Source organism: Mytilus galloprovincialis, chromosome 14, assembly GCF_965363235.1.
Source record: "Mytilus galloprovincialis chromosome 14, xbMytGall1.hap1.1, whole genome shotgun sequence".
Taxonomy (NCBI): Eukaryota; Metazoa; Mollusca; class Bivalvia; order Mytilida; family Mytilidae; genus Mytilus; species Mytilus galloprovincialis.
Window position 1 is genome coordinate 40247839 of NC_134851.1, and position 16751 is coordinate 40264589.

General features: G+C 32.2%; 2 long non-coding RNA genes across 3 annotated transcripts in view; one reads left to right on the forward strand and one right to left on the reverse strand.

The window, feature by feature from the left end:
- LOC143058247 (uncharacterized) overlaps positions 1–14439 on the reverse strand; it is a 30738-nt gene extending 16299 nt beyond the window's left edge. The window contains exon 1 of one of the 2 annotated variants that reach the window (XR_012972969.1): positions 14308–14439. This is a non-coding gene — a long non-coding RNA (uncharacterized LOC143058247). Of the gene's footprint in view, positions 1–9004; positions 9227–14307 lie in introns of those variants that run through there. The other variant, XR_012972968.1, reaches the window with a different exon arrangement.
- Positions 1577–13053, forward strand: LOC143058248 (uncharacterized). The gene is made up of 3 exons (XR_012972970.1): positions 1577–2776; positions 7017–7103; positions 12702–13053. It is a non-coding gene; the product is annotated as an uncharacterized LOC143058248 (long non-coding RNA).
- Positions 14440–16751: the final 2312 nt, after the last annotated feature.

Below are 16751 nucleotides of genomic sequence, written 5' to 3' on the forward strand. Positions count from 1 at the left end.
CAATTCTATGTATACAAATACATCATAAACTGATATTGATACCATAGACTTATATTTCAGTATTATTCTAGATTTTCATATATTTACTTAAAACACACAATATAAGATATTTATATATATATATGTATATGGACAAACTACTGTCAGGGATTATTATCTGATGAAACGGTATGGTGGTCTCTCAAATCAAGAGTATAGGGAATGACTCAAGTAGGGACCCCCTCTTAGGCAGTAAAAGGGCCCCCTCTTATGAAAATTTCTAGATCCACCATTGATTTCTAGTTTAAAAATATGTGAATAGGTGTTGAAATATTCAGAATATTAAGTCAACAAATTAAAAAGAAAATATGGTATACTGTATGATTGCCAATGAGACAAATCTTGTCTCTAGACAATAGACACAATTACATTAGAAATTAACAACTTTAGGTCACTGTATGGCCTGCAACAATGATAAAACCAGAAACTACTATAAGTTACAATAAGGAGGCTCAAGGGTACATGTATAAAAATTTAAGAGAAAAATAAACATTTATTTTTTCATTACAAAGGAGTAGATTCAGTAAGACCCCTTTTTGGCCACAAAATATAGCAGTTTTACAAAATTGTGAAAATGTGATCCTTAAGCTATTTATTGGAAAGTAGCATGCTTCTGCTAAATAGATATAGGATGTTTTTGACAATACAATGCATATATCAGGTACTAGTCTACATGTAGCATCATTAAGTTATGCTAAATTACTGAAATCTTCAAAATTTTAGATTTTTTGGTAAATTTTAGACGGTTTCTGTCTTAAATGAAAGTGTAAATTTTCCCCTTACATTATGATATTGTAATTATTCGTGTTCATTTATAATATTGAAATGTTAATTATACCCCATGCAACGAGTTGCGGAGGGTATAATGTTTTTGACCTGTTCGTCTGTCCGTCAGTCCTGTTTTTTGTCATCACAACTCCTTTCAAACCATGCATCAGAATTTCATGAAACCTTTTCAGATAATAAGGACATACTATGTAGTTGTGCATATTGACGGGAAATTGCGATTCAAATTTTTTTCTAGGAGTTACGCCCCTTTGAACTTATTTACTTTAATGTACTACTGCAACAGTTTGTCATCGCAACTCCTCTCAAACCACACAACAGAATTTCACGAAACCTTTTCAGATAATAAGGACATACTATGTAGTTGTGCATATTCGACGGGAAATTGCGATTCAATTTATTTTCTAGGAGTTACGCCCCTTTGAACTTATTTACTTTTACTACTGCAACAGTTTGTCATCTCATCTACTCTCAAACCACACAACAAAATTTCATGAAACCTTTTCAGAAATAAGGACATACTATGTAGTTGTGCATATCAACAGGAAATTGCGATTCAATTTTTTTCCTAGGAGTTACGCCCCTTTGAACTTATTTACTTCAATGTTTTACTGCAACAGTTTGTTATGGCAACTCCTCTCAAACCACACAACAGAATTTCACGAAACCTTTTCAGATATTAAGGACATACGATGTAGTTCTGCATATCGACGGGAAATTGTGATTCAATTTTTTTTCTAGGAGTTACTTATTTGCTTCAATGTACTTCTGCAACAGTTTGTCATCTCAACTCCTCTGAAACCACACAACAGAATTTCATGAAATTTTGTAGATAATAAGGACATACTATTTAGATGTGCATATTGGCAGGAAATTAATTTTTCTTATACAATTTTTTTTTCTTACACTAATTTAATTTCTCCAATGACAATGTGGGGACGTGGGGTATGTAAGTGTGCTCACTAAGGTTCTTTAATTGTATTTAATGATAATACATAATATATATATACATGTAAAGGTTGATGAACACAGATGCGGCCACTTTCATTTTTTGACAAAAACCATCAGAAAAGTGACATTTTTTGGCAAATTCAATAGATTTTTCATACGAAAGCTTGAATCTGAGCGTTTTTAATGACTAAGTCAGTCAAAATCTTTCACATTAACTAATTGAATCAATTGAAATAGACAGTTAAGAGTTTAAAAAGTGTCCAAAATCTTTCGTTAGATGAATTTGAAATGTGAGGCCAAAATCGGAACCTTACCTACTTCTTTTATTTGTTACCTTAAGTAGTTGTTACTTTAGTTTAAACATATTTATTTATAGTGGATTGGGAAACAAGTTTTACAACTTATATCAATCCCTTTCCACTTTGCGGGTGCGAGTGCTGCCTTGTAGCAGCATTAGCCTACTCTTTTTCGAAATCTACAAGGGTGTCTTTAACGTGCAAGAGTTGTTACTTTATCATATGGTACAAAAATAATTTTAAAAAATCAATTTTTGATGGCCTCAGATGAATTGTAAAATGTAGATATCATTAAAATTGCTCAAAATTATCTCCCTTTGGTATAAAAATGCCATTTTTGGAACTCATCCGTGACCTTTTTTTTTATTATTATTTTCAATTAAGCTGTTCTTAAACTAAACTATTGTAAAATTTGAGCGATTTCTGTAATTAAGTTCTCTTATTTCGGTATTACATGTACCTCTATTTCTGCTATTAGTTCAACAGAAAAAAGGTACCTTTACAAAAATGTATGCTTCTTTCGAAGGCAGGTTGTGAACGGTGACCCCATTTTTTTTTTATTAAGTATAAGATTGAAGTACGTTTATCATTTTTACAGAAACAATTTTTCCTTGTAGATGTTGCAGATACATTCATACAAATGATGTTGAAGAAACAAAGAGAAAAGGAACTTGGACTGTACCAGTTTGTTTGCAGCTTCTAAGGTGAAGTATACTTATTTAAATGTTTTGTAAAAATAAGAAGATGTGGTATGATTGTAAATGAAACAACTCTCCATGAGAGACCAGTGAGACAAAAATTAACAACCATAGGTAACTGTACATCCTTCAACAATGAGCTATACAACATCAAGGACTTGAAATTACCAGTGAACAACTTAGGGCCTGATTTATTAACAAAACATTGAACGATAAACTGTTATGATATACAGCAACAAACTACTGAATTACAAGCTCCTGAATTGAGACAGACACATGGAGTTTGTAAAACATTAAAAATGGTTGCTGGCACGAAACCCTCCTTCTAACCTATGACAGTGGTGCAACATTCCAACTAGCAAACTATATAAACCATTTGAAAAGGGCTTAATTCTAAGATCAATACAAAGTCAAAGCACAATAAAAAATCCTAAAACAAAAACACATGAAATACAAATCTGAGATTTAGCAGTTACTGAAAGCATGTTCTAATAATCAATATTTTATCCTTGTCCTTACACAATTGGCTGAATTTCTCTTAAGGGCACACCGTACAGTTTTGATCCTGTATTTACAAGTTCGTGAAAATTTGCATAGGCTATTTTTTACCTGATTAAATCAAAAATGTAATAAAAAAATATACCTTCATGTGCTACTTTTTGAGAAAAATGAGGTCGAAATTTTGTATATTTGCTCAAAATTCAGATATGTGGCCGTATTTTCTTTTTTCGAAGAAAAGACATAATTTTTTTGTTATAAAAGATAAACACAAATTGTTTTTAGCTCACCTGGTCTAAAAGGCCAAGTGAGCTTTTCTCATCACTTGGCGTCCGTCGTCAGTCGTCGTTAACTTTTACAAAAATCTTCTCCTCTGAAACTACTGGGCCAAATTAAACCAAACTTGGCCACAATCATCATTGATGTATCTAGTTTAAAATTTTTGTTTTTTTACCCGGCCAACCAACCAAGATGGCCGCCATGGCTAAAAATAGAACATAGGGGTAAAATGCAGTTTTTGGCTTATAACTCAAAAACCAAAGCATTTAGAGCAAATCTGACATGGGGTAAAATTGTTAATCAGGTCAAGATCTATCTGCCCTGAAATTTTCAGATGAATCAGACAACCCATTGTTGGGTTGCTGCCCCTAAATTGGTAATTTTAAGGAAATTTTACTGTTTTTGGTTATTATCTTGAATATTATTATAGATGGAGATAAACTGTAAACAACAATAATGTTCAACAAAGTAAGATTTACAAATAAGTCAACACGACCAAGATGGTCAGTTGACCCCTTTAGGAGTTATTGCCCTTTATAGTCAATTTTTAACCATTTTTCGTAAATCTCCATGATCTTTTACAAAAATCTTCTTCTCTGAAACTACTGGGCCAAATTAAACCAAACTTGGCCACAATCATCATTTAGTATCTAGTTTAAAATTTGTGTTTTTTGACCCGGCTAACCAACCAAGATGGCCGCCATGGCTAAAAATAGAACATAGGTGTAAAATGCAGTTTTTGGCTTATAACTCAAAAACCAAAGCATTTAGAGCAAATCTGACAAGTTGTAAAATTATTTATCAGGTCAAGATCTATCTGCCCTGAAATTTAAAGATGAATGGGACAACCTGTTGTTGGGTTGCTGCCCCTGAATTGGTAATTTTAAGGAAATTTTGCTGTTTTTGGATATTATCTTGAATATTATTATGGATAGAGATAAACTGTAAACAGCAAAAATGTTCAGCAAAATAAGATTTACAAATAAGTCAACAGGACCAAAATGGTCAGTTGACCCCTTTAGGAGTTATTGCCCTTTATAGTCAATTTTTAACCATTTTTCGTAAATCTCCATGATCTTTTACAAAAATCTTCTTCTCTGAAACTACTGGGCCAAATTAAACCAAACTTGGCCACAATCATCATTTAGTATCTAGTTTAAAATTTGTGTTTTTTGACCCGGCTAACCAACCAAGATGGCCGCCATGGCTAAAAATAGAACATAGGGGTAAAATGCAGTTTTTGGCTTATAACTCAAAAACCAAAGCATTTAGAGCAAATCTGACAAGTTGTAAAATTATTTATCAGGTCAAGATCTATCTGCCCTGAAATTTAAAGATGAATGGGACAACCTGTTGTTGGGTTGCTGCCCCTGAATTGGTAATTTTAAGGAAATTTTGCTGTTTTTGGATATTATCTTGAATATTATTATGGATAGAGATAAACTGTAAACAGCAAAAATGTTCAGCAAAATAAGATTTACAAATAAGTCAACAGGACCAAAATGGTCAGTTGACCCTTTAGGAGTTATTGCCCTTTATAGTCAATTTTTAACCATTTTTCGTAAATCTTAGTTAACTTTTACAAAAATCTTCTCCTCTGAAACTACTGGGCCAAATTTTACCAAACACAGCCAGAATCATTATTAGGCTATCTAGTTTAAAAATTGTGTTTTGTGACCGGGCAAACCAAGATGTCTGCTACGGCAAAAAATAGAACATAGGGGTAAAATGCAGTTTTTGGCTTATAACTCAAAAACCAAAGCATTTAGAGCAAATCTGACATGGGGTTTAATTATTATTCAGGTCAACATCTATCTGCCCAGAATTTTTTAAGATGAATGATAGAATCGGACAACCAGTTGTTAGGTTGCTGCCCTTGAATTGGTAATTTTAAGGAAATTTTGCTGTTTTTGGTTATTATCTTGAATATTATTATAGACATGATAGAGATAAACTGTAAACAGCAATATTGTTCAGCTGAGTAAGATTTACAATTAAGTCAATATGACCAAAATGGTCAATTGACCTCCTAAGGAGTTATTGCCCTTTATAGTCAAATTGTAACCATTTTTCTTAAAATTTGTAAATTTTCACTATAATTTTCCACTGAAACTAACTGGACGTAGTTCATTACAGATACAGATAATTGTAAGCAGCAAGAATGTTTAGTAAAGTAAGATCTACAAACACATTACTATCACCAAAACACAATTTTGTCATGAATCCATCTGTGTCCTTTGTTTAATATTCACATAGACCAAGGTGAGCGACACTAGTTTGTTAAAGTCATATGAAACGAGTGAGTGGTGAAAAATAATGTTTGTCCAATTCTTGAACCAATGGATGTATACATTCATAAACTTAGTCCTATGTGCAGGATTTTATCATTATTTTCACAAATATATCATATATTAATCGCCATTTTTTTTCTCTCTCTGTTTGTTATGATTGAACAAATATGGCTGCTCATTAAATGCCGTGATTTGAAGCCGAGTTTAACCAATTGTCACCTTATAGTAAACAAATCACAAAAAGCATGGGTATTGAGCACGTGTTTAACATGTATAATCAGATATTTGTTTATTTCAATGACAGATCCATGCGTATTGTGGTCACCAGATTTTTACGAGGAGGGTTACGCTCGGGTCACTATGCATACTGAAAATATGTCGGCAAATTGCTTGCTGGCAGCAAGCAATTAAAAATAAGTACTCTTCTTCTAAATGTGGACAAATTAAAGAATTTTCATCAGAAAAAAGTATATGTACATAAGTTGTTTAATGAAAACTAACCATTTAGTTATAAAAAACATATGCATATTTTTTTTTAATTTGAGGTTTCTTATGATTTTAAATAATCGGTAATTTCTGTATTTTATAAGTATCCTAAAAAATTATGCATTTTTTATTCCGAAATAACTCGTATTTATCAAATGTTCATGAATTTAGGAAAAATATGTCATTTTTGGCTTTATGTTTATCAAAATTAAAAAAAATCCTTTATTTAAAGTTTTATCAAATTTGGGTCACATAATCTCCCTGCAAATTGAAAGTCAAACAAATTGCTGTTTTGAAAAATGGGGTTCCATGAACTCGTTTTCAAATAAATTCAGTTTGAATGATAAAAATCAGTCGAAAAATGCATTTTTCTCTGGTATGTTAAAGTTTGATGTCGCGAAAATAACATTTTGCATTAGCAACGTCATTACCTCCTCTGTAACTGTATCGTATGCCCTTAAAAGCTAACCTAGACCTATAAATGAATGATTATAGCCATCACTTGATGTCATCTAAACAAATAACATATAGATGGAGAGAAATTTTAGTTTAAGTCGCAAAAATGACCAACAAGAAAAGATCATCAAATAAGTATCATGAATGGTTGAAATTGTCAGTCAACTCCTAATTATTTAATAAATTAGCCACAGAGTTTTTTGTAAGGTCTAGTTTTAATTAGAATTTTATTGTAGATAAAGGAGGTAAATTTCCTCTGTTGACAAAAAAATGGTTGAGGTCAGTCGGAAAGTTTGACTGAAGATTAAGGATATCAAATGAAGGTAAACATAAATTTAAAGTAATGTTTATATTTGTATTAATACATGTACCTCGAGTATGCATCAAATGTATTGGGTAAGATGGTAATAACTGTATGTGAAACAATAAAATTTGTTTAAAGTGGGCAGTACATGTATATTAAAACATACCATCAACATTAGCACAACTAAAAATGCAATCATAAAAGCATCTGCAAAGTTTCATAGAAATCTGTGAAAGTATGACACAGTATCCATGGTATCAGTTATTTGATGTCCATGTCATTCAAGGTGGATATTGTGTCATTGGCAATAGACAAATTTCCTATTTACATGTACCCACTTTAATCGGAACAAATTTGAGGAAAGTTAACTGTTTAATGCATATGCCATTATGTTTTCTATACATGACTAAATCATCAGAAAACAGTAAACCTTCCGCCAAAATTGCACCATTTATATTTTTGAATTTACTTCTTTCGGGTGTTTGTAGTGACAGAGTACCAAGATATCTTACCACAGAGAAGGTATTAAAACCTGTTGAAAAAACATAGAATCCAAGTCAAAAGTTGATAATGTGAAAATAGACTATTATACCACATCATCTTATTGTCGAGTCTGCAACTTTTGTTGCAGAAAGCTTGACATATATATAATGTTCTGGGGGCCAGCAGCGGAGTTAGCTGAATTCTTAAAAGCTTTATATTTTAGAAGGATGAAGACCTGGATGCTTCATACTTTGAATATATACCAAAATGCCTCAGGTTACCAAGTTTCTCTCAGTCACATGTCTAATATCCTTGACCTAATTTTCATGGTTGAGTGTCTACTTGAAAAAAAAGTTAAGATTTTTATACGACTGCAAAAATTCAAAATTTTGGTCGTATATTGGTATGAGGTTGGCGTCGTCGTTGTCATCTGAAGACATTTGGTTTTCACACTATAACTAGTATAAGTAAATAGAAACCTATTAAATTTAAACACAAGGTTAAAGACTAGAAAAGGAAGTTTCAAATTGATTTTGGGAGTTTTGGTCCCAACAGATTAGGAGTTAGGGGCCAAAAAGGGCCCAAATAAGCATTTTTCTTGGTTTTTGCACATAACTTTAATAGTATAAGTGAATAGAAATCTATGAAATTTTAACACAAAGTTTATGACCACAAAAGGAAGGTTGTTATTGATTTTGGGAGTTTTGGTCCCAAACAGTTAAGGAATGAGGGTCCAAAGGGTCCAAAATTAAACTTTGTTTGATTTCATCAAAAAATGAATTATTTGGGTTCTTGTATATATGTCAAATCTAACCATGTATTTAGGGTGCAATCAACAGTTTTTATGCCCCACCTACGATAGTAGAGGGGCATTATGTTTTCTGGTCTGTGCGTCCGTCCGTCTGTTCGTTCGTTCGTCTGTTCGTCCGTCTGTCCCGCTTCAGGTTAAAGTTTTTGGTCGAGGTAGTTTTTGATGAAGTTGAAGTCCAATCAACTTGAAACTTAGTATACATGTTCCCTATGATATGATCTTTTAAATTTTAATGCCAAATTAGAGGGTTTACCCCAATTTCACGGTCCACTGAACATAGAAAATGGTAGTGCGAGTGGGGCATTCGTGTACTGGGGACACATTCTTGTTTTCTATGACGTCATATTTTGAGGGACCATCTATAATTGACCCTTAGTGGTGTTAATGTTAATGAATATACTTGTATAAAACTATATCATTAGAATCAGAATTTTCTCTAGTTTATAATGAAATAAAAATAAATTGTACTTTTAATAGTACCAAAAAGTTTTATCCAGAGACAATGGGAAAAACATTGCCTAATCTATGCATAAAAAACATGAAATCAGGCCATGTGCACACCCATGCAGACATGATACATGCACATTTTTCATATTCAAAACAGTATGAATTTCATAGGTTTTTACCTGGTCTTTCTAAAAATTTATGCTTCAGGCTACGTTCGCCTGCTTCGAAAAGAGATACAGTGGGTGCAAATAAGTTTTGCACTTTTCACTGCCAAAAAAACAGGATGTTTACAGTTTGTCTCCCCTTAAAACATGTGTATTTAATCTAATTTTTAAAAATTATTTTAATCATTCAACCTGTTTTAATTGAAGCTAATTAACTTAATTTTACAATTAAATATAAAAAACATGATACTTTTATACCAATTATGTTGATAAAAAGGGACTTCCCTCCAAGTCTATTTTTAGTCGGGGGAATTACCCCTAGTTTTTTATACGAAACTGTTTATAGCACCCTTAGATTTTTAATTTTTGGTCCTGTTTTCAAATTAATCTACATTAAGGTACAAAGGGTCCAAAATTAAACTTTGTTTGATTTTAACAAAAGTTGAATTCTTGGACTTCTTTGATGCTGAATCTTAACATGTACTTAGATTTTTGATTATGGACTTTGTCCAAATCGGGGTTCAAATTAAACTTTGTTTGATTTCAACAAAAATGGGGTTCTTTAATATGCTGAATCTAACCGTGTATTTAGAATTTTAATATTTGGGCCTGGTTATCAAATTGATCCACATTGACATGCTTGAGGTCTAAAGGGACTAAAATTGCACATTATTTGATTTCATCAAAAATTGAATTCTTGGGGTTCTATGATCATGATGATATGCTGAATCTAACCATGTATTTATATTTTGGATATTTGACCATAATAGGTAAATGTCCAATTTAAAATTTATAAGTTTTTTTCTCGCCTTGACGGAGTAAAAAAATGAGACATAGGTATGGTGTTCCCCGCGGCGACAGCATCAACAATGTATTAGTGTGTGATTAGGTCAATTTATGGTGAACCACTAGTGGTAGGTCAATGATATTTGGTATGCAGTTGTATAAGCATTGGCATATCTCATTTTCATGGAGATTTTTTGACTCCGCCTCCTTAGTCATGGTCTATAGACTTTGATAATTTTGCTAAGTTAATATGTATTAGTTTGTGATAAGGTCAGTTCAAGGGGAACCATTAGTGGTAGGCCAATGTTAATTGGTGTTCAGTTTTATAAACATTAGCACATCTCATTTCCATGGAGAATATTTGGCCCTGCCCCCTCAGTCATGGTCTATTGACTTTGAAACTTTTGCTTAGTTTACATGTATTAGTTTGTGATAATATCAGTTTAAGATGAACTGCTAATGTTAAGTCAATGATATTTGGTATGCAAATTTATTGTCATTTGAAAGTGTTGTTTTCATGGAGATTATATAGCCCCACCCCTGATCATGGTTCATTGACTTTGAAACTTTTACATAGTTTAAAAGTTAATGTTTGTGTTTAGGTTCGTTTAAAGGGAACTACTTATTATGAGTCAATGGTAATTGGTATGCAGTTGTATTATATTTATCATTGGCACATCTCATTCCATGGAGATTGTTTAGCCATGTACCTTCAGTCATTGTTCATAGACTTTGAATATTTGCATAACTTACATGTTAAAATATTGCTATTTAATTTCAACATTGCATTATCAAAATTACATGAATATTTGCATAACTTACATGTTAAAATATTGCTATTTAATTTCAACATTGCATAATCAAAATTACAAAAAGGGGATACATATCTCTGTGATAACAGTTTATTAAGTGTAAGTTCTTAGACCACATTCATTCTGTGTCAGAAACCTATCTTGTGTCAATTATTTAATCACAATCCAAATTCAGAGCTGTATCAAGCTTAAATGTTGTGTCCATACTTGCCCCAACTGTTCAGGGTTCGACCTCTGTGGTCCTATAAAGCTGTGCCCTGCGGAGCATCTGGGTTTTAAAGTGAAATTCTCTCTTATTATAAGTAATAGGATAACTATATTTGGTATGTGAGTACCTTGCAAGGTCCTCATGGCTGTCATACAGTTTTCACTTGACCTCGACCTCCTTTCATGGATCAGTGAACATGTTAAGTTTTGGTGACCGTCAAGTCCATATCTCAGATACTAAAAGCAATATGTCTAGTATATTTGGTGTATGGAGGACTATAAGGTGTACATGTCCAACTGGCAGGTGTCATCTGACCTTGACCTCATTTCCATGGTTCAGTGATTATAGTTGAGTTTTTGTGTTTTTTTTTCTGTTTTTCATATACTATTTGCAATAGGTCTAATATATTTGGTGTATGGAAATAATAACAGAATGATTGTTAGGTGTACATTTCTAGCTGGTATGTGTCATCTGCCCTTGACCTCATTTTCATGGTCAGTGGTCAAAGTTAAGTTTTTGAGTTTTTGTCTTTTTATCTAATAATATATGCAATAAGTCTACTGCTATAATAACTATATTAGGTGTATGGAAATATATTAGTTGTATGGAAGAATTATTAGCTGTATAGATGTGTGCCTTGTATGGTTCATCTCACCTTGCCTGTCCTTGGCCTCATTTTCATGGTTTAGTGGTCAATTTTTAGTTTTTTAGGTTAATGTTAAGGTTATGTTTCAATTGTAATAAAGCTTTATTTTAAGGACTACAAAAGAAGGCGAGACATTTCAGCGTGTGCACTCTTTGTTTTATATTAAACCCTAGAAAGAAGCTACAGATTAATGTTAACTGCAAAAATACTAAAATCCTTTATTAATTAGATCATGTAGATACAGGAAATGAAAATATTTTGAATTTTTTTTATCATAAAAATGGTAATGCTTATATATTCAAGTTTCACTAAATTCCAAGAAGGGTTTCCACAAATAACAATGACTGATTTTCAAAATGATCATCATGTAAAAATGAAGAGATGTGCTAAGATTGCCCATGAAAACTATCTTTATGAACAATGACAGTTCAGTGGTTTGCTTTCAGCCTTTAGCAAAAATAATTACCATATATATTGTAATAAGCTATAAATAAAAGCCCCCCATTGTAAAATGTTAAACAATTAAAAAGTAAAAAACAGCGTCCTGATCTTTATAAGTTCGAAGAATAAAATTGAGTCATATTATGGTATGATGTTGTTGTTAGCGATGTATGTCGACACATATGGTTTCCGGATAATTATATAGTTTAAGCGAATGGATATCCATGAAATTTTACACAAGGTTTAATACCAAAAAGGAAGGTTGGGTTGATTTTTGGGGTGATGGTATCAACAGTTTAGAAATTAGGGGCAAAAAAGAAGCATTTTTGTAGTTTCCAGACATTAACTTGTGTGCCAGTGTACTAATCTCTCTGAAATTGTTCTTCAAGGTTCCATATCACAAAGGGTAGACTGGAATTGTTTAAAGGGGTAATAGCCTCAAACGTTCAGGAAATAGGGGGTCAAAAACAAGCATTTTTCTAATTTCCAGACAATATTTTGTGTTTAAGTGTATGGATTTCTTTAAAATTGTACTGCAAAGTACCATACCACAAAGGAAAAGGATGGGATTAAGTTTTGGGGTAATTACTGAAAGGGGGTTGAAAAAAATTGGGGGAGGGGGGATTTTTTTTCTCCTAATTTTGATCAAAATCCAAATACAGACAATCTATCAAGCTTGAATATTGTGTCCAAACATGCACCAACTGGTCAGTCAAATAACAAGGCTGCGCTGCACATCATTTTCTTAATCATATTAATCTGACATGTTAAAGTTTGTACATTATGAAGTTACTAACCTGTTGATTTTGTGTATTTCAGATTATTATTGAAAAAAGAGCACTTTGAAGTACTAGGAGAATTTGAAAACATCTTGGTGAAATAGTCTGACTGATTATAACAGAACATCAAAAGAAATGACGAAAAATTACACATCTTATCAAAATAGTACTACTAGAAACTAAAAGCTACTTGCAATTTTCACTGGTTTTGAGATCAGTAACAGTCTGACAAGGAAAGAATTTAATGAACATGATTATGATGCCTCTTGATAAATATAAAAACATATTGACTGTAAAATAATTACCAGTTACCAATTATATCTGTTGTTTACAAAATTTGTTATTTGGAAATATCTGTTGAATGTTTTGAAATTAAAATGTGTTAACTTAAATGATTTAAGAATTGAAGTCTTTAAATGATACAAAAGCAAGGATACATGGAATGATTGCAATTGAGACAACTACTAGCCCATTATAATATGGCACTGATGTAAACAAGTACAGGTCACCTGAAGTCTTCAACAATAAGCAAAAGCCTTAATTTAAAGATTGTTATACATGGGCTTATTAAGTCCCAAGATAATGGTATCTACATCATTTGCTGTCAAATTTTTGTTTGTATGTTTCTGATGAAGGTTAATTAAAATAAGCCCAGCACACCTAATTTGTGAACTGTTTTCTTTTAATTTCAAAAGAGAAAGCTAATAGACAAATTTAAGCAAAAAAACAAAAAAAAAGGAAATCCATTTAATATGGCAGACAGCAACCAAACACAACCAGTTGACATAATGAACATGTTTTTGAGTGCTCAAACTGCACTATAACATTAGACACAAAAACATCTTATATAATGCTGGATTACACAAAAGTGTTTAAATCATCTGCTCTTCTCTGGTGTTTAAAAATTGTACAGATTTGGTGTCACAATATCTCAGTAACATGGGTTAGAATTCCGGCATGGGAAGAACAAAAAAATTGCGAAAGCAAACTTACAGATCTTACATTTTTGGGTTGATGTTTTGAAGACTTGCATGTACATGTACAATATATACAAAAAGTTAGCTGCTATTGAGACAAAGGCAAAAATCATAGTGCAACAAATAAAATTGAGAAAGGAAATGGTGAATATGTCAAAGCGACAAGAGAAAACAACAGCCGAAGGCAACCAATGGGTCTTCAATGTAGCGAGAATTCCCGCACCCGTAGGTGTCCTTCAGCTGGCCCCTAAAATATGCATAATAGTACAGTGATAATGGATGTCATACTAAACTCTGAATTATACACAAGAAACTAAAATTTAAAATCATACAAGACTAACAAAGGCCAGAGGCTCCTGACTTGGGACAGGCGCAAAATTGCAGCGGGGTTAAACATGTTTATGAGATCTAAACCCTCTCCCTATACCTCTAGCCAACGTAGAAAAGTAAAAGAATAACAATACGCACATTAAAATTCAGTTCAAGAGAAGTCCCGAGTCCGATGTCAAAAGATGTAACAAAAGAAATTAATAAAATGACAATAATACATAAATAACAACAGACTACTAGCAGTTAACTGACATGCCAGCTCCAGACCTCATTAATTAATTAAACTGATTAAACATGTTTATTACAGATATAATAACAATAAACTAAAATAACACTTACCACTACTAAATGATTAGGAACTTTCAGGAACTAATTGCAGCTACTGTCCAGGTTATGTTAAACAAATTTTCAGCTCCAACTGATCTGTTCAGGGAAGAGTTTTTATCATTTAAATAAAATGTGAACACATTCTAATCTTTTGGCAGACGTGAATATTCTCATGTGGCATTTATACCTATATGCAAGGGTACCTATATCCGGTGGTGATAATACACAGTGATAATTAACCATTTTTTTCTTCTTTTTGTTTAATTTTGAAAAAAAAAATGGAATTTTAACTTTTTTCAGCATTTTGGAGAAAAAAATAATTTTGTAAATTTTTCATGTTTTTTTCATTTATTTTTATAAGAATTAAATTTTAAAAGAAAAATTTTTTAAAATATTTTTTTTTTTTTTTAATTTTGAAAAATTTGATTTTTTTGAAATATTTTGCATTTATAAATTTTTTAAACTTTAAAAAAGTTAATTTTAGTTGCCTTCGTCCATGCAAGCATGGACTAAGTTAGCCTTGGTTGCCTTCGTCCATACATGCATGGACTAAGTCTGTTGTGTTAGTCCATGCAAGCATGGACTAAGTTAGGGTTAGTTGCCTTAGTGCATGCATGCATGGACTAAGTCTGTTGTGTTAGTGCATGCATGCATGGACTAAGTCTGTTGTGTTAGTCCATGCATGCATGGACTAAGTTAACGTTAGTTACCTTCGTCCATGCATGCATGGAGTAAGCTTAGTTTCTAAGTTTTCATGTTTACAAATCATGAAAAGGTTAAGCCATACTATCAAGTTTTGCAATTTATTTCCTAAGGTAAGTTATAATGCACAATATGTATGTAAAACATAATTAATAGGTTGAATATGAAAAAAACCAACTAAACAGAAAAAAAAGGTAATTACATCAAATTAAAAAATAATTGAACTAACACCATGAAATTAAGAGGTAAGAAGAAATGGAGGTTTTCTAGAATTGATGTTGATTTCCAGTTTTATTTAATACCTTGTTTACAAAGGATATTGGGTTTACCTTTAGAAAAATCGATGACCGTAAAAATCTGCACAGATATCTGGAAAAGTACATGAACTCCAAATGTTCTTCGGGTTTGTTTTTTTATTACCAGTATTTCACATCAAGACAAAAAAAAATCAAACTTAAATAGTAATGCAAAGCGGTTCAGTATCATTCAAATTGTTTTGAGAACTTGTTTCCGCCGAATTCCAAATCGCTTGAATTTCAAAAATAAGGACAAAAACCCGTCATTGTTTTTGCTTTTAAAGCTCTGTTATTGATTTAATATCAACACGACTAATTTAAAACAATGTTTTAAAACGCGATTAACTATAATCAAATAGGGAAAAGAAAATTCTTAAACTCACTGAAGGTGTTTATCAAAACAAACACATGCATCCCATTGATTATAAGGTTAACCCAAACAGCTATTTGTATATAATGTAATTTACTTCCTTTTGACAACAAAACATGGGGCACTGCTAAAGCTCGAACTGCTTACATGTACCCTTCAGAAACACACTAGATCAACTTCCCTTTAAAAAGCGGTTGGTTTCACAAATACCATGATCAGAGACAGCTTGTAGGATCAAGCAAAATATATATCACATTAATTTCACTTTGCATCTACGTTTTTTAAGATATGTTCTTGAAAACACGTTTAAATTTTATGATTGTCATCCCAAATCTTTTCTTTTGTTGGCTAATATTCAACTCAAAATCCACAATTGACATTTTTTAACAAGACGGACTTTCTGGAATTTATAAATGTTAGAATACCCATTTTGTGCTTCTTTGTTACATATTTGTTTGTGATTAATATTACAACACAATGTTGACTGCTGTAGCCCAATTGTCGACACTCTTACCTATTTTGTCTGTTTGTTTTGTGACACATCGTTGTCAATATAAGGTAATTTTATCAGACTGTTATACAAGAGAGAGGTTTAGCTAGCTTTAAAACCAGGTTTAATCTATCATGTTCTACACCAGAAAATGTGTGTACCAAGTCAATAATATGTTATCTATTCGTTTGATGTGTTTGAGATTTTGAATTTTGAGATTTGGTTTTGAACTTTCCGTGTAGAATTTTCCTCTATTCATATTTTAAGGTTGCACGTTATGCACATAAGCAAAACGACGGGTGCCACATGTGGAACAGGATCTGCTTACCCTTCCGGATCACCTTAGATCACCCCTAGTTTTTGGTGGGGTTCGTGTTGCTTATTCTTCAATTTTCTATGTTGTGTCATGTGTACTATTGTTTCTCTGTTTGTCTTTTTAATTTGTAGCCATGGTGTTGTTAGTTTATTTAGGATTTATGAGTTTGACTGTCCCTCTGGTATCTTTCGTCCCTCTTTTGTAAATTATGAAATAACGTGCAGCCAGGGTTTCCCCTGGGTCAATAATTTTTTTCGCCACCTCTTTCGCCACGTTATTTTT